General features: G+C 41.5%; 1 long non-coding RNA gene across 1 annotated transcript in view; it reads left to right on the forward strand.

Annotated features, from left to right (window-relative positions):
• LOC131484354 (uncharacterized) overlaps positions 1–18020 on the forward strand; it is a 44087-nt gene extending 26067 nt beyond the window's left edge. The window contains exon 5 of the long non-coding RNA XR_009248183.1: positions 17191–18020. This is a non-coding gene — a long non-coding RNA (uncharacterized LOC131484354). The remainder of the gene's footprint in view (positions 1–17190) is intronic.
• The last annotated feature ends 901 nt before the right edge of the window (positions 18021–18921 follow it).

Consider the following 18921-nt stretch of genomic DNA (forward strand, 5'->3'; position numbering starts at 1 on the left):
TGGGGGCGCCTGAGTGGCTCAGTTGGTCGAGAGACCGACTTCGGCTCAGGTCATGGCTCACGGTTCGTGGGTTCAAGCCCTGCATCAGGCTTTGTGCTGACAGCTCAGAGCCTGGAGCCTGCTTCAAATTCTGTCTCCCTCTCTCCCTGCCCCTTCTCTGCTCACACTCTGTCTCTGTCTCTCTCTCAAAAATAAACATTTAAAAAATTAAGAACAAAAGAATATGGCATGTACAGTGTTTAAGGTCACTCATCTTCCCCTTCCATTTCACCCCCGTCGGACACCATGGTCTAGGGATAGATGTGACAGCCTGAGTTCCTGACAGCTTGAGATTAAGAGCCTAGAAGGGCATTGGGAGTTAATCACACTTTTCCCCAGCTTGTTCACTTGTTTGCTCCTGCACTGCATTTTTGCATATATAGGTCTCCAATTCCTGGTCCTCTGCCTGGCTCCTGGCTTAGGATACACCGCCTGCTTCCCTGCTGTTATTGCCCAAAGACGCTGGCCTGACAGCTTGTTCAGACCTCTTTGCTTCTAATCAATCACTGTGGCTTGGCTAGGCTGGACCTCGCTCTGCTTCTCTGGGTAATTGTTATTTCCCTTGGGCTGTCTAGTCTTGGACAATTGGTTTATGCTCATAGTGGTACAGAAGGCAGGTTAGTTAAAATCTGAGAAATTCCTAAGACCATTTTTACATGAAATGAAAAACGGGCTCTGATGACTTCAACCATCTCACCGTGGAAAAGCTTTATAAAGGAATGATGAGTTTTATCATACCTGATGAGCTTTCGCAGAAGTTCCATCATTTAGTTTCTCTGGGCTCAGATTTTGCCAGTATTTTTTTTTTTTAACTGAAGGATAGTTGACGCACAATGTTACGTTAGTTTCGGGTAACATAGTGATTTGATATCTCTATATGTTATGCTGTGCTCACCACAAGTGTAGCTACCGTCTGTTATGGGACCCTTGAGTATCTTCCCTATGCTGTACCTTTCGCCCCCATGACTTATTCATTCCATAACTGGATGTCTGTTATCTTCCACTCCCCTTCTCCCATTTTGCCCATTCTCCCCACCAGTTTGTTCTCTGTATTTAGGGGTGTGTTTCTGCTTTGTTTTGTTTTAAAGATTCCACATGTAAGTGAAATCATATGGTATTTGTCTTTCTCTAACTTATTTCACTTAGTATTATACTCTCTACTTTGATCCATGTTATTGCAAATGGCAAAATCTCATTCTTTTTTATGGCTGAGTAATATTCCATTATATAGAATACATATTATATGCACACACACCATATCTTCTTTATACATTCATCTATTCATAGATACTTGGGCTGCTTCCACATTTTGGCTATTGTAAATAACACTGCAATAAACATAGAGGTACATGTATCTTTTTGAATTAGTATTTTCATTTTCCTTGGCTGAATACTACTAGTGGAACTACTGGATTATGTGGCATTTCTATTTTTTTATTTTTTGAGTAATCTCCATACCATTTCCACAGTGGCTACCCCAATTTACATTCCAGGTTTTGCCACCATTGAATTCAGAAGAAGAGCTGGTTCAGTTATTTGCTAGTTTAATTACTTTGTACTTTTGTGGAACTGTGACCAATTTAAAGACTAAAGCCTTCTGTAATTAGAGTCACTTTCTAAGTATCCAGGGGCTTAAATGATAACTTGTACTATCATGGCACCTCTCCAATCAAAAAGGATTGTTGAATTCCTTTTGTCTTTGGCTCTTCGCTCTAAGTACAAGCCAGGGTGATTGTTTTTCAATGCAAATTTTCTCTTCCATCCCTCTCCCTGGGGAAAAGCAATGTAGGGCCAGGCCCGTGGAAGGCCCACACAGGAAGGAACTGAACACACCTGCTCACAGCCAGCCTGGACCCTCCTCTTTCCATAGCAAGTCCAGTCTTCAAAGACTGGTCCTGGCTACCAGCTTGACCGTGACCTTGTGAGAGACCCTAAGCTAGAGCCGCCCAGCTAAGCTGCTCCAGGATTCCTGACCCTCAGAAACTGTTTAGGCAATAGATGTTTGTTGTTTTAAGTGGAAATGTCTTGAGGGTTGTTACACAGCAATAGATAATTTATAAACTCCAAGCTGTCAACCAGCCTTACCCAGGCCCTTTGGATCTGAACCTAGTTATCTCTTTCTCATATTGGGCTTAGCATCTCCCCACACCCAAGGGACCAAGGTATTCATCATCCTAGGGACCTTTGTACTATTACGGAACCAGGCTGGATCGCTGGTGGAAACACCAAGTGGCACTTGAGATCTTGGTGGATCGGAGTCTTATTTTACACCGGTGGACTCAGAGGAGATCCCTCTCCAGAGATCTGAGTCCTGAGCATAAGCAGAGGGGACAATTTGTATTCTGTTCGCGACTGCCACAAGTGAGTGGGAAGAAAAACCTGGAAGGGGAGTCTTCGGGCAGGGACTGGAATTCCCCTCTCGGCCCTGTCATTCCCCTCTCGGCCCTGTCGGCCATCTTATAACGGATTTGTCCCTGTCAGTACCAGAGATTCCCTGTCACCGCACAACTCTCTTATCTTCCACCTAAGTCAGAGATTCTAAGTCAGATGAGTTTGTCCTCCAAGGGACTTTTGGCAATGTCTGGGGACATTTACCAGATTTGTGGCATCTAGTGGGTAGGGGCCAGGGATGCTGCCAAACATGCTGCCATGTACAGGATAGCTCCCTACAATAAGTTAACTGCTCCAAAATGTTAATAATATCCCAGGTGGGAAACCCCTATCTAAGTGCAGAGGCCACATCTGGGAGCCCTGTGCAACATTCTAAGTTTAGCTCAACATGCCCTACCTGCATGTCCCCTTGGGGCACAAGGGCCTCCTGATATCCCTTATTAGATGGGAAAGTTCTGTTTGGCAGGAAACTGACTTACCCTGTGGATGACCACAACCTAGGAACCCACACAGGACTCCATACATGTTACATACAAACATACTTACATATTATAACATTTTGTTGAATACGTTAATGCAAACCCGATGCTTTCAACAAGTCAATCATACTATTACATGAATGAAATTTAAGCGCTCTTCATTCCCAATGGAAGTGGCTAGGAAGATTTTTTTAATGGCTGTGGCTTTTATTCTAGTAGCAAGTAGAGTACAATGGACAGATCTTTATCTTGACAAGAGCAGTGCTAGCTGTAAGGGATTGCTTGTGACTATGAGCTGTCAGAGGAAATCAGGAATATTTGAAATGGCAGATCAGAATGTGAGAATTCAGACTATTTCTAAAAAAGAAAAACCCCATAAGCTGATCAATTTTGCCCAGATTAGCTACTTCGGTGCACTTGAATTTCAGTTTCTCTTTTTCCTGCCTTGCCCTTCCTGTGCTGCTATTGAGCAAAATCTGAGTCTGTCTCCAAACTGTGATGATTAAATTTCATTTTCTTGAAAGCTTATGTTTTATCAGAAATCCGTCACACTGGCAAGCAGCCAGGGTTTGTCTCCCTGATCAGTTCTTTGTTAATTCATTTGGGATATTTAAACACACGTACCATGACATTGGTTCTGTAAAACAGGAAACTTTGGGCAAAGTATATTTAATTTCCCTAAAACAACAACAGCAACCATGGTAATAAGGGCCATCAATGTCTTCTCCATGACTTAGGCCATTATCTGTCTGCCATTGTTCTGGCCCCATTTTCTCCAGACCCCAGGCAAGAAGATAAAACCTAATTTTAACAAGGAAGATGAAAACTTCAGTAAGATATCAAGAAAGAGTATTTTAAAACAAGAATGAAGAGAATGCCTCACAGAGTGAAAGGCTGTCTTGTGTGTATATATTCTCTATATGTTCCCTCTGTGTGTGTGTGTGTGTATGTGTGTATACGAGTGTGTGTGTGTGTAAACTTTACCAACTTATTAAAGTTTGAATGGAATTTTGCAAGTGCACAGGAAGGGATTAGGTTCCAAGGACTAATTTGTGAAGTGAAGAATGTGAACAATTGAACGAATGTGTGGCTATAAAATCATTGCTCAATGCAATTGACTCAACATATTTTATTGTGAAGAAATCTTTCTTTCCATTTGTGGAAAGCTTAAGGTGGTTATAATTTATCCTTTAAATCACCCTACCTCAAAGAAAAGTATTGTTTGTAGCTTTCCTCATAAAATAGCCCGTTAGTGTTTCTTAGTTAACTGAGAAGCGCGGAGTGATTATCCATGCCTCTATTGTTCTGCAGCAGATGCTGGCTAAAAGTAGAATAAAATGGGTGGATGCCTTCTTTGAATGAATCTAGCAGACATTTAAAACATATTCCATGCAGACATTGTCTATGCACCTTTTCAGACAGAATAGACCTAGATAGTTTTGTTCTTTAGAAGCTATATTTATGGAATTGTTGTGGTCCTCAGAAAGAATGTGCCTAAGCATTTCAGCAACAAACATCTAGCTATCTCCTTTTGATAATTCCCATTTCATATGAGAGGCTTTTTTTTTTTTTTTGGATGATCAACTCTTTCTTCAACTCAAAGAAATTTTCTATTATTTTCTTCATTCAGTTTCCTGTCTTTTCTCCTTCTGAACGTATATTAGGTAGATATTGATGAGGTTTTGGGGGTGATTGTGGAGTTCGTGGGGTCCGGAGCTGAGAGCCATGAAAGAATTCTTGAGACGTCTTTGGTGCAAAAAGGTGATTTTATTAAGGCAGGGAGACAGGACCCGAGGGCAGGAAGAGCTGTTCCCGACCCTCTGAAGAGACTACTTATACATTTAGGAGTTGGGGGAGGTAAAGTCCAGAGAAAGTTTCTCTTGAGATTTTCATATGCTAATGAAGACTCACAGGATACTGAAGGCCTAGCTACTGTCAAGCTAAGGCTGTTATTCCTTCTAGCAGAGCATTAACATTAGGATGGTAGGGTGTTCCTAGAGAAATGTTTTACTCTGTATTTGCCTCAAGTATTTATCAATGGGCTGCAGGTTATAAGGGAATTTAATTCTACCATTTCCTTCTGCCTTTGTTTCCCACATCAGATATCATGTCTCTTGCATTTATCCTCAATGGCTCCACTTGATTCTTGTAATTTTCATATTTTTTGCATTTCTGCTCAATGCTCTGACAGTGATGAGGGAGCATAAGGCAAGCTGAGGGCAACATACAAGCTAGCATCCCTTCCCCGCCCCCCCCCCCAGCCCCCCAGGTGAGATATGTGTGATATTCCTCAGGCACTCCTGGCTGCCCAAGGACAAGGGAAAGGAAAGAAAACAAATGGCCAGCTGATAGAGATCAGTCATACAGCACATGGGTCTCTATCAGTTTATAGGTGTTTTGGTAAATTACAAGAAAAAGATAATCTTATCAATAGCCTAATCTCCAGTAAATTGTAGACTCAGTTTCCTGGAGCCCCTACATCACATCCCCTCCATAGTGATATGGGGAACAAAGGCAAGCAGGAAATGGCAGGTGAAATTAAATTTCCTTATAACCTGCAGCCCATTGACAAAACTTGAGACAAATACAGAGTACAGCATTTCTCCAGGAACTACTGTCCTAATGTTAATTCCTTACTAGAGGGAAAACAGTCTTCGCTTGACAATAGCAAGGCCTCAGGTAATTTAGGAGTCCTCTTCAGCACATCAAAGTCCCTCAGGAGGCCTCCCTTTTGACTTTACCTCCCCCAACTTCTTAGTATGTAATGAGCCACTCTTCACAACCCCAGTGCAGCTCTTCCTGCCTACTGGTCCTGTCCCCGTACTTTTTGCACCAAAGACGTCTTCAAGAATTTTTCTTGGTCGTCGGCTCCAGAACCCCCACCATCCCCAAACTTCATCAATAGGATTGCATGACTTAGTCTTCCAGTTACTAATTTGGTCTTTAGTTGTGTCCATTCTACTATTCAGCTCTTTTAATGAGTTTCTTCTTTTGGCAATAGGTTTTTTAAATTTTATTTTATAAGAATTTATTTTCCAATTAACATCTTAAATTGTGGTAGAGATAGAGCCCCTCCCTAAGGAATGTGGTAGAGGCCTTCTCAGAACAAAGAAAGGCAACGTAGCCCAATCAACTCCTATACACATATGCATAGCTCTGACTAGGGTCTATAATTTGGATTGTGTCCAATCAGACTGTATGTTTGTACATGACATTCCTCATGATTCTGTAACATAGACTGCCCAATCAGACAATATGTCTGTATGTTACCATGTATGGGAGACAAAGAAGTAGAAATTATATAAAAGGCTACACCCCGCTGTGCTTGGGGCTCAGCCTTTTGGGGTCCTGGCCCACTGAGCCTGGGCTAGCACAAATAAAGCTGCATCCTGGAAAGAAAGGCCTCAGTGTCCCATCCCTCTGTCTGAGAATCCCACTACCAAATAACAGTTTTTCCTTGTTTTATGAATATTGTAACTTAATCTCTGAGAAAATTACTTCAAAAATTAAATAACTTTTTTTTGTTTGTTTCTTCTGGGATCATTCCCAGTGCTTCTTCATCTGGTGCCTGTTTCATGCTGTTGATTTTCTTCATATTTACTTGGGACAAATTCCACATGAGTAGACTGGTCACAGGTGTTGGAATAGGACTCTTGAATGCAGAGTCTCTCTGTCTGTGGTGGATCCTCCTCTGTTCCCTCATTCCCTCCATCTGAGAACCCCTTGGCTTGGAGACCATGGGGTTTCCCTGATCAGATATTAAGAGAGCTCTTAAACTCAGCTAAGGTGAGAGGTACCAGTCAGGGTACAAAAATAGGAGGGCTAACATGGTCAGCCATAGTTCTGTATTAGAATTTTGAAGTTTAAAAAATATTTATAAGCCACAGACCTGCAGAGAGAACTTCAGATTTACTCACTGTCATCTCACGTTGGAGGAACTTTTGATCAAAATATCACTAGGCAACTAGTGGACTCTAGATTGCTCTCTTTAGATCAGTCTTCACTGCTGATTCAGTCAGCTGTGGATCTCAGGTGTTGGGGCCTTGTGGGGCCTGTGTGGTTACTTAGTCTTCAGAGTGGGACAATTGGTGTGCCGTATGTTATTTGGCTTGGTTTCTCAGGTAGGATGATATTTCCCCAAGAATTGTCATCATCTGCTTGTCATATATTTTTTTCTTTTTTAATGTGTCTTTGACTGACATTGTTAGTTAAACATAGACCATTAAGCAGGATATTTTGCGTCAGCAAAATATTTCTCCTCCATCCGCATGTTTTCTTCGAGGTTGATAGAGTTCTAAAACTTGCCTCATGAAATGAAAGGAAAGAGAAAGAGCAGGGGGACAGATTGGTTATACAGGGACATGAACAATGCCAGGTGATTGCTGAGGCTGCATGCCATGGAGACACCACCTGTAGACTCACCTCGGTAGATGACCACATTCACAGGACCGGTTATCAGTTTTGTAAGTCTTGATATTATCAGTGTACCCAAAGTTGACTAGAGTCATGGGGAGTGACTCTCACTATCCCACATTATATGACAATGAGGAGTCCATCAGAATTCCGATTTATTAACTTACATTGATCAGAGTTATATGATTTCTGGTGTCTATAGGAGCCTGCTATTTAGGCCCTTTTCGGTATCAAGGTGCCTGAGTAGGTGGGTTAGCAATGCTCACTTGGTTAGTAGCAGAGAAATGGGTGGAGAGCTATCTTACAGAGACCATGGAAAAATCAGATGCTGTCTGTTGTGCCTAAATGGGAGGGTCTCTTGATTGGATGGGAGCCCCCAAAGGTGATGCAACAATTGGGTGGAAGCCAGTGGCACAGAAGGTAAAAGAATTCACCTGAAGAAAAACAAAGGAGGTAGAGTTTATTAAATATACCACAAGGGAGCAGTGGGCAGGACAGCAGAGGAGAGGCTGTCTGCTATGAGGCAGTGGCAGGGAGCTACTTTTAAGGAGGGAAGGTGAGGAGGTGTGATGACTTTTGGAATTTTCCCTTTTTTGGTAACTGTGTCTAGTGTAAGTAGTCCACTGGTCACTTAGGGCCTATGGGTATTTCAGAGTGGGTCCACTAATGGGCCTGTCTGTATTCAGCCAGGTGATCACTGTGGCCCTTTCTTCATCCCATTGCTTAAGCCTGTTTGTCTAAAAGTAGACTCCATGCTATCCGTGCCCCAGGAACTCATCTACCTCCTTAATGCCCACGGTGCATAAGCTACCATATTCTCTACTTAGATGCATTGGCTAAATTCTTATTTTTTCCCCCAAAATTACCTTTATTTTGTTAACATTTTGGGGTTTTTTTTCTATGAAAAACATGATGCTAATTTACATCACAATACAATCAGATATTCCTGGATTTAAAAAAAATTTTTTTTAACGTTTATTTATTTTTGAGACAAAGAGAGACAGAGCATGAACGGGGGAGGGGCAGAGAGAGAGGGAGACACAGAATCAGAATCAGGCTCCAGGCTCTGAGCCATCAGCCCAGAGCCCGACGCAGGGCTCGAACTCACGGACCACGAGATCGTGACCCGAGCTGAAGTCGGACGCTCAACCGACTGAGCCACCCAGGCGCCCCTCAATATTCCTGAATTTTAAATTTTATATCCCAAACACATCAGCCTTGTCTGTCAGTAATGTGGGTGAAGTCTGTAGCCTCCAAGTTTACTACCCAACAAAACACAGCTCTGGGAATCAACAAGGTGACAACTAACAGGCAAAACTCATGATTGTTATGTTTCAATGAGAGAAAAATTCCTGACAGCTGAAATGTCTGTCATGACTCATCTGAAGTATGCAAATTAGCTATGTACTTCCACTTCTGGATCTTTACTTAACTTGCTAGGAAACTATTTAAAGTTAGAGTGGCCTCATGTGATGTTTTTGAGATGTGGTGTTTTCCTTATGGTTACATGGGCTCTGCCTTCTGGAATTCCTACTTGGCTCTGCTCCTTCCCTTTCTCCTTTTACACTTGGGATCCACAAGAAACATTATCCTTTTTCTGTGCTTTAACATTCACAATAAAATCTATTTTGCAAACTTTATCAACCTCTTTGTGTTTTCATTCCTTGAATCAGTGTTACTCTTTTCCCCATCAACTAAAAAAATTGTCTTGGTCTCAGATGTGTAAAAATGGGGAAAAAATGGTTACAATCAAGAGAATCTTTTATATGTGAGAAAACAATATGCTAAGGACTGTGGATGTGTAAGAATGAGATGTTGGGGAGATATAACTAGAAACAAAATCTCTCAATGCAGAAATGCCCTCCATAGAGGTAACAGAGAAAGAAAACACTTATATTATTGAGTAAGCATTTAACCAGAATACGATGCACATCCTAGGCAATCCCTTAGGAGACTGCAGATGAAAAAGAATCTTACCTCCTTTTATAACCAAACAGACACAACCTGTTATATACATTTCTCAAAATAAACAATAACTAGTCCTCAAATCAGAGGTCTTGACAGCACCTTTTGTCACACATAGTTCATTTACCTAGTGGTAATTTAGGTACCTAAATTTCTCTAGTAATGGAGGTGACTGTCGAGGTTGGCTAATCAAGTTTATACAAAGCAAAACCAAACTTCTTGGGTCTTTATGACAGGAGATGATAGTTTCGCAACATGGAGCACCCATCAAAGTTAGGCTCCTATCTCCAACAGACACTGGGAGATCTGGGAACTATCTCCCTTGGTGTTTATATTTGAGAGATGGCTTCCAGCTTCCTAAGAAATATTCTTGAATCAAAAAGCTGACAAAAGTCCTGTCTAGCTTTCAAAAGGATTTATATACATTTTAAAGAGAGGAGAAAGTACCTACAATTTTAATTTTTCTGAGGAGGGGAGGAGAATCTCTTCCCTTATTAGTAGAAGGGAGAATTAAGCTTCTTGTATTATTATTGTTGCTGTTTAAAATTTTTATTTGTCTTTACAAAAATAAATAGTTCAACCTTCCAGGGACATGAAATAGAGACTTTAAAGGAGAACTTTGTAGAGCAGTGTGCATGGAATGAGTGGCTTATTTTATTATTATTATTTTTTTATTCAAGAATGTTTATTCTTGAAAGGGAGGGAGAGAGAGAGAGGGAGAGAGAGAGAGAATGAGCCGTGGAGGGGCAAAGAGAGAGGGAGACAGAATCTGAAGCAGGCTCCAGGCTCTGAGCTGTCAGCACAGAGCCTGATGCAGGGCTCAAACTCATGAACTCATGACCTGAGTTGAAGTTGGACGCCTAACAGACTGAGTCACCCAGGCACCCTGAATGAGTAGTTTAAACAGTAGGAGAAGCAGAGTTCCAAGGGGCTGAGGCCAGAATGGACACTGAGGCAGAAGTGCTTGGAAGGCTCCACAGAGCATGCAGGCCTTAGGCTATGGGGAGGGGATTTGGATGAGCAGGGTGGGGGTCTGGCTGAAGGGACCATGACAACCAGCTTCTTGTCCTCGACTTCTCCCTATTTCCAAGGAAGGAGGCTTGTCTTGCACCCCAGTGCTTTTTCACTTGCTCTGTGGTGAGAATAGGAGCTTCCTTCTGGCAAAAATTGGGAAGAGTAAAGGGAGGGGAATTTAGAGGCAGAGGTGGTTAGTAAATTTCCCTTCTTTCCTTCCCTTTCTAACCAAGGAGCCATTAATGGCTGTAAGCAGGGATACCTTCTGGCATAAGTTTTCTGAAGAAATCTCAAAGCCTTCAAAAATTTACATTTGCCTCTCTTCTCTGTAAACTTCCTGGTTCATTGTGCCTGGTTGTGAAGAATTATAGGGAGGGATTCACAGGGAACACATTATTTTTAAAAACATCCTTCACTTTTTTCAGTGATAGAAAACAGTGTGTGTGTGTGTGATGGGGGGAGGTGATATGAGGGTTTGGGGGTGAGGGGAGACTGGGAATTGCCCTCTTTGGGTCTGTGGAACATAGTGTACTGGAAACCTATGATGGTTAATTTTATGTGTCAACTTGGCTAGGCTACGTGTTGGGTCAAATATCAGTCTAGATGTTGCTTTGACGGTATTAAAAAAATTTTTTTTAATGCTTTATTTGTTTTTGAGAGAGAAAGACAGAGTGAGAGTGGGAGAGAGGCAGAGAGAGAGAAGGAGACACAGAATCCAAAGCAGGCTTCAGCCTCTGAGCTGTCAGCGCCAGGCCCAGTGTGGGGGCTCAAACTCACAAACCATGAGATCATGACCTGAGCACAAGTCAGATGTTTAACCAACTGAGCCACTCAGCACCCCGAAGGTATTTTTTAGATGAGATTAACATTTAAATCAGTAGACTTTGAGTAAAGCAGATTACATTTATTTATTTATTTATTTATTTATTTATTTATTTAGAGAGGGAGAGAGTGCAGACAGACGAAGCAAGGGCAGAGAAAGACAGAGAGAAAGAGAATCCCAAGAAGAATTTGTGCTATTAGCACAGAGCCCAATACGGGGCTTGATTGCACAAACTGAGATCATGACTTGAGCTGAAATCAAGAGTCAGACACTCAACCAGCAGAGCCATCCAGGTGCACCCACCAGCCTGCTCTGCAGATTTCATACTTGCCAGCCTTCACAATCACATGAACTAGTTCTCTGAAATCTCTCTCTTTCATTTGAATGAAATCTAATCACACACACACACACACACACACACACACACACATACACACACATGTTCTGTTGTTTCTGTTTCTCTGGGGAACCCTGACTAACACAAAATTCCCTCAGGGCCAGCAGATTCCATATCATTTGTCTTTGTATCTCTAGTACCTTTAGTAGTCTCTGCCTTATTCTGGGGGCTGTGTGAAGGAATGTGAGGGAGGACATAAATGTGGACCCTAGGTGGGTATGGTAGCTCAAAGTCCCTACCCTATTCTAGTTTTTGGACAGTTGAGAAATTGCATTTCAGCCCTGGGAGTAACATTCTGCCTGTGTGTCCTAAGATGGATGGCCGGGGCTTTCCTGAAAGTCTCTGGAGCTGCTCTGCTTCCATAGACTTCTGGAATGTTGGGGACCAGTTTCAGCTCAGGAGCTCACGTTGGGGAAGGATGAACGCTGAGTGACCATGCTGGATCCAGCCTGAGTGCTGAGCTCCACTGGGGAGGGACTATCTCACCCCTGTTAATAGGCTGAGACTTAGATCAGAATGCCATGGTGTCATTTGACACTTTGGATGTTTCTTTATGTTGCAAGGCTAGATACTTTCACAATGTATGGTCCTTCCCTAGGCCAGTGTGGCTGGGAAGTTGGGCGAGGAATGATATGCTGCTTGCTGAGTGTGGAACTGGAATAAAGCAGTGGCAGAGATTTCAGAGACATTCACCAGGACATTTACAAGTCCCTGCTCCCACACAGTGGATACTTGTCCATTAGTCTTCACCAGATGCAGTCTTTCTAGGTCACCCTAGCCAGTCTCTGTTTACTTCTTTTTCTTTATTCCCCTTCAAGAATCCAAACTGATCATCTTCCTCTTGTTGCAACACTCAGATGCATGAGAGCACATTCTTGTTTGGTCACATTTACAGTGTGGTTCTCAGAAATTACATTTGAGTTCTTGTAACTAGTAAGATGTCAGCTTACTTGTGGCGCATCATGTCCTTCTGAAATATCTTCATGGTCCTGACACCTTGTCACAGCTCTTAGAAGTCTGTTGTTTCATCTTGTCCTTAGCATGGGTCGTTTGTACAGAACGCAGTCATTATATGTGGATTTTGCCAGTTTAACATGGAAAGGTAATCTGTGTGCCTCCGTCTCGGGGGTGCCTCATGTTACTTCAGTTGCACAAATAGCGAGGAGTAAGCCCAAGAATGAAGGGGACTGATCATGTTTAAAAGTATTAAAATCGTGCTTAGAGGGCTCAGTTGGTTAACCATCCAACTTTGGCTCAGGTAATGATCTCATGGTTCATGAGTTCAAATCCCACGTCAGGCTGTGTGCTGGCATCTTAGAGCCTGGGGCCTGCTGCAGGTTCTGTGTCTCCCTCCCTTGCTGCCCGTCCCCCACTTGCACTCAGTTTCTGTCTCTCAAAAATAAATAAAAGTTATAAATAAATAAGTAAATAAATAAATGTATTAAAATCTTAAGGTAAATAGTTTGTGGAAAGTTGGGGTGGATGAAGGAAAGTGATTAGGAATAAGATCACTGGGGAAAAAAAAAATAAGTCCAAAAGTGAGGTTGGGTAGGACCCAACAAGGATAGAATAGGTGAGTAAGATAAAAATATAAAATGTCACGGTGTATATTTGCATAGGTTGTAAACTGCTGATAGGCAGGAGGGATCCATCTACATTGTAGACATTGTAGCTTTGCATATCTACTATGATGATTGTATAGCAGAAGATATGAAGTTTTTCATTCTAATGAAATCATTATATATATTTTTTCAAGTTTTTAAAATTATTTTGAGAGAGAGAAAGAGGGAGCAAGCATATGAGCAAGTAGGGGGGGACAGAGAGAGGGAGAGAGAGGATCCCAAGCTCCACTGCTGTCAGCACAAAGCCTGATGTGGGGTTCAAACTCACGAACCATGAGATCATGACTGAAGCCAAAATCAAGAGTCAGATCTTACCTGACTGAGCCACCCAGGTGCCCCTGAAATCATTATATTATAGCAATTTTTTTGGACAATGAAAGTAAAGTGTGCTGGAAGATGATTCTCCATGGGTCTTACATGTTTTTCACATTTTGCCAGCACTATTCTAGTGCTTTGAAGAATGTGTATAGCAAATAGCCTTGGAAAATAGAAGTGTTATCTCTGTAGAGTAAAGGCCGGCAGGCTTACTGCCCATTATAAAAGATTTAATTTCCCTAAATTCATGGTTCCTTTCCTGTAATAAAATTCACTGTATGTGCAGATGTCACGTCTTTCCATTGTTTTGGGAAAGGGGTTTTTTCTTGTTGCAAGGAAATGTTTATTCTCTACTATTTCTGTGAGTAATAATCCTTTATCTCTGGCCCAGGAGTCTCATGTCTTCTGCCATCGTCCATGAAACTATGGTAAGATACATTGTTATCTTGTTTGTGGTGTAACATCAGTTCTTGACAAGGTGCATGGAAGAAGGGGAGCATTTTTCTGAATAGCAAAAAAGGCACTCTGTGAATTATCTGTGGCCAGAGAGAACGTAAATCCAGAGCATAAATATAAAGAAGAGCGAAGGTGGGGATAATAAGCAGGGACTGTGGTTTTTTAGCCATTTCATTTGTCATCTATGTAGGCCCCTCACAACTTCTAAGATCAGTGCTGACTGGAGTATAAGATACTTAACCCATGCTATCTAAAAAACTCAGGGGAGATTTTAGAAATCTCCCCAGGCAAGGCCCCAAACCAACAAAACAGACTCTCTAGGGGTGATACACAGGCATCAGCATTTTTTAATGCTCTCCAGTTGATTCCATTTGTAGCCAAGGTGAGAGCCTAAAATCCCGAGATTGCTGATGATGTTACCATCCTTGTGGGTGGTCAGTGCTTACTGGTCTCCTGACTTACACTCTGGGATTTAAGTCTTGCTCCTTTTCCTGATATGTACCTGGCTTTGTTCAGAGCCCCACAGTTTCTCTAGTTCTATCCTGCTCTTTCTCAATTTTTCCCTGGGACCAACAGATCTCACCAGTTCTGTCTCTTGTCTCCATGCATTTCTGACTTTTGTCTGACTTCTCCGATGCCATGTCAGGCTTACTGGGAAAGAAATTAATTCTTTGAAGACCCTAAGCACTGAAAAAGAAAATGTAGAGTCCTTCTGCCCTTTCCACCTACTTGTAATAAAAACAAATATTTATGAAGTACTGACTGAATATTAGGCACTTTTCTAAGAGCTTTACATATATTAATGTAATGTTTGATTCTCACAAAACGCCATTATCTTCATTTTGCAGGTGAGCAAACTGAGGCAATGAGAGTTGAGTAACTTGCCTGAGGTTACTCAGCTAGGACATGGTATAGCCAGGACTTAGAGACAGGCAGTCAGACTCCACAGGCCACAGCAAGCCATGCTAAACAGTAAAATGAGTGTAAAGAAGTTGAATAGTATGAGTTTCCCCATGGTATCTCTTGATGCTTTTTTCTGGAAAATGTCAAATTCTATGAAGATTTTTTTCTTTTCTTTTCTTTTCTTTTCTTTTCTTTTCTTTTCTTTTCTTTTCTTTTCTTTTCTTTTCTTTTCTCTCTCTCTCTCTCTTTTTTTTTTTTTTTTTTCTGGTGTCCCTGCTTAGCAGATGCCTATTTCCTCTGTTGGGCAATTTAGCACTACTGTGTTACCTCGTATCAGACTTCCCTGATGCTGAGTGCATGCTTTAATACTACCTGTACATTTCGATATAGAGAATATACCTGCTGGACAAGTTTTCAGCTGGCATCTGGGCAAGGTCTGTTCCTCCAAAGGCCACTCACCAGTGTGGGTGGATCTGTTAAATGCTCGTTTCCAGCAGGTAACTGAGGATTGGCTCTTTGTCTTGGCCGTTTTAGCTCAAAGACAGCCTTGGTTTCCTTCCTTGTGGGATATAACCCAGTACTTCGTTCATCTAGGCAAGCAGATTTACTTACTTAAAATAGTGGTTCTCAAACTGTGTGTATCAGAGTGACCTGGAGGGCTTGTACCTAGTTTCTCATCTAGAAAGTCTGGGGTGAGGTCTGAGGATTAACATTTCTGACAAATTCCCCGGTGGTGCCCGTGCTACTGGTGCCATAACCACACCCCAAGAACTACTGCCTTACACCCGTGCTGCTGTAGGGTGGTCCCCAGACCGGTAGGGTCGGTGTCACCTGGGGGCTTGCTGGAAATGCGGAGTTCCAAGCCACAGCCCAGACCGATCAAATCAGAATCTGTGTTCAACAAGTTTCTCAAAATGTGGTTTGTATGTATATTTAAGTACGAGGAAAGTTAGCTCAGATCATGTGTTTTGATCCCATTTAGGACCTTTAATGTCAAACAAAGATAAACCTTGCAATATCCAAAGTAACCAGTATATTATACGATATTCTGGCCAGAGGAAACCAAACAAGATTTTAGGAGTGATTTAGGGCAAATCTGTCCCAACTCACTCCAAATGACTCAGCATTATGTCCTAACAGAGAGAAGGTAATGTCTTCAAATTGACAGCAATTTAAAAGATTGTTAATACTCATATGCTCAATGCAGCCTAATGCCACAGGGGAAATATGAGCTTTCTTAACCCCTTCTCTTTCAGTAAAACAATGGATGACATAAATTATATACTCAATTTAAGGTTATTTAGAGTTTGAATACTTTGAAAATCAGTCAGGTGGAAATACAAACCTGTTAGTTCTGGGTCACTGATAGTCAGAGATGGGATAAAGAGAATGCTATTTTCGCAGTTACTCGTACATGTTGGAATAAAAGGATAGGCAGGCAAGATAAAGCACATCAAGTTTGCTTTCTAAAAAGTGGGAAAAAATGATCGAGATTGTTGTTATTTTTCCCTAAATCTTGGCGAATATTTTTGAATTCTGAAAGTCAAAGGATGAACGATCAGTGTCCAAACACAATAAGAGAAAATTATTTGTACCTGTCAATAAATTCTGACAAGCTGTGTGAGAATAATCCAGCAATACCGACAAAACTGCTACTTCAAACCAAAAATGTGCAAAATGGAAGCATATAGTAAATGTTTCTGAAGTATAAAATCTGTATGCTACAAAAGTCTGAAACTTAGTAATCAAGATAGCTATCTTGCTGGCGTGTTTATTATGGGTGAGGAACCATGCTAAGTGCTTGATCTGCATTCTACACGGTCTCATTAATCCTTGCCAAAACCTTATGGTTCCATGGTTGTCTGTGTTTCACAGATGCGGAAACCAGAGCTCAAGGAGTGAAAAGTGTGTATGCCTATTTATATACCTATGCTGTAATTATAGGCACTCTGCAAGAACCTCTTGAAATAATTATTAGCTTGTTTTGCCTGAATGCTGCTGGTAGGAAAACAAAGAGGAAAACCTTCACAGATTTACTTAATTTCCCTTTTATTAAGATGAAGAATGGTTTCTGTGACCAACTCTCTTGGTTTGACTAGGATGGGGCATTTCATTGCTAAACCCAGAAAAGTCCCAGGCAAACTGGGATGTGGCTTAGTCTATGGGAAATTCAGGGCAGCAGATGTATTAAAGCTAAGGCTTTAAAAGTGGTTGGCTCCAGCTTTTCTCTAGTTTTAGTAAACAAGTAGTTCTTAATGAGAAAAGGAAATGAAAAGCACTGAAGTGCCTTAAGGTCTGTTTGTAATGGATTAACGAATGCTGAACCTGCTGTCACTAGAACTGGCTTTTTTTGTGTTGCTTTTCCCCCCTCAGCAATGGTGATGGATTTGTGTGAGATGGTTGGCCAGACGAGAATACGGTCTGAAGTCATGGAACTGGATACTTGATTTGCCCCACCTAAACAGCCAACTAATCAGCTTTGAGCGACTCTGGATGTGTTTCAAAGACTTTGTGCCCTTTGACTTTTTTAACTGGTGAGTGAAAGGGCCAGCCTTCCTTGCTGTACACAAGTGACCCCCATATTTTGTAATTTTGGGTTGTGAGTTCATCTTTAGTGAGGTTTTGTCTGTGGACCTCCGCAGCGGCTTGAGTTGAGGGTGAGACCCCTCCCCACTCAGAGCAGGTTTTATTTCCTTCTGCTAGGAGTCCTGGGGTATCATGGTCTTGGCAGCAGGTGAGTGGGGGGAAAGTTGGGGAGCATTTTTTATGCTAATTTCTGGCTTGGTAGATGAGGATCGTACAGGTAGTGTAAAGCTAAATTGTTAAGTCCGTGAGAGGGCAGACCTATGATTGTTAATTCTTTTTTTTAATTTTTAATTTTTATTTATTTTTTAAAATTTAAATCCAAGTTAGTTAACATAATAGTGTATTACTAATTTCAGGAATAGAATTTAGTGATTCATCGTGAACACTCCATGCTCATCCCAACAAGTGCCCTCCTTAATGCCTATCATCCATTTAGCCCATTCCCCTATCCAATACCACGCCAGCAACCCTCATTTTGTTCTCTGTATTTAAGAGTCTCCTATCGTTTGTCTCCCTCTCTGTTTTTATCTTAGTTTTGCTTCCCTTCCCCTAAGTTCATCTGTTATGTTTCCTAAATAACACATATGAGTGAAATCATATGATAATTGTCTTTCTCTGACTGACTTAATTTCACTTAACATAATACACTCTAGTTCCATTCACGTTGTTGCAGATGGCAAGATTTCATTCGTTTTGATTCCTGAGTAATATTCCATTACATATATATATATATATATATATATACACACACACACACACATATATATATACACATACACACCACATCTTCTTTATCCGTTCATCAGTCGATGGTCCTTTGGGCTCTTTCCATACTTTGGCTGTTGTCAATAGCGCTGCTATAAACATTGAGGTGCATGTGTCCCTTTGAATCAGCACTCCTGTGTCCATTGGATAAATACCTAGTAATGCAGCTGCTGGGTCTTAGGGTAGTTCTATTTTTAATTTCTTGAGGAGCCTCCATACTGTTTTCCAGAGCGGCTGCACCAGTTTGCATTCCCACCAGCAGTGCAAAAGGGTTTCTCTTTCTCAGCATCCTCACCAACATCTGTTGTTGCCTGAGTTGTTAATTGCAACTACTCTGGATTGTTAATTCTTGTGGGGGATACTTTCCTGGCCCAACTCAGAGCCCACGTGGAGATAGGCAAGCATTCTTGTTGACTCTTACACTGGTGGGTAATTTTTCTGGTGTATCTAGGGTTGCCAGGTGAAATACAGGGCTCCCAGTTAAATCTGAATTTCAGATAGATAACGAATAATTTTCTAGTATAAGTATGTCCCAAATGCTATACTGGACATACCTATATTAAAATTTTATTTGCTGTTCATTCACATTATATCGATTTAACTGGATGTTCCTATATTATTATTTGCTAAATATGGCAACCCAGGCATAGCTTTTACTTAGGCTGAGGTCCTTTGGGGAGTAAAGCTTTATTTGGGGTCTCAGTTGTAACTCCTCAACTTGACTGGGGTCTACTCCTTTCATGAAGACTTTAA

The sequence above is a fragment of the Neofelis nebulosa genome, chromosome 1, assembly GCF_028018385.1.
Source record: "Neofelis nebulosa isolate mNeoNeb1 chromosome 1, mNeoNeb1.pri, whole genome shotgun sequence".
In the NCBI taxonomy this organism is placed as follows: Eukaryota; Metazoa; Chordata; class Mammalia; order Carnivora; family Felidae; genus Neofelis; species Neofelis nebulosa.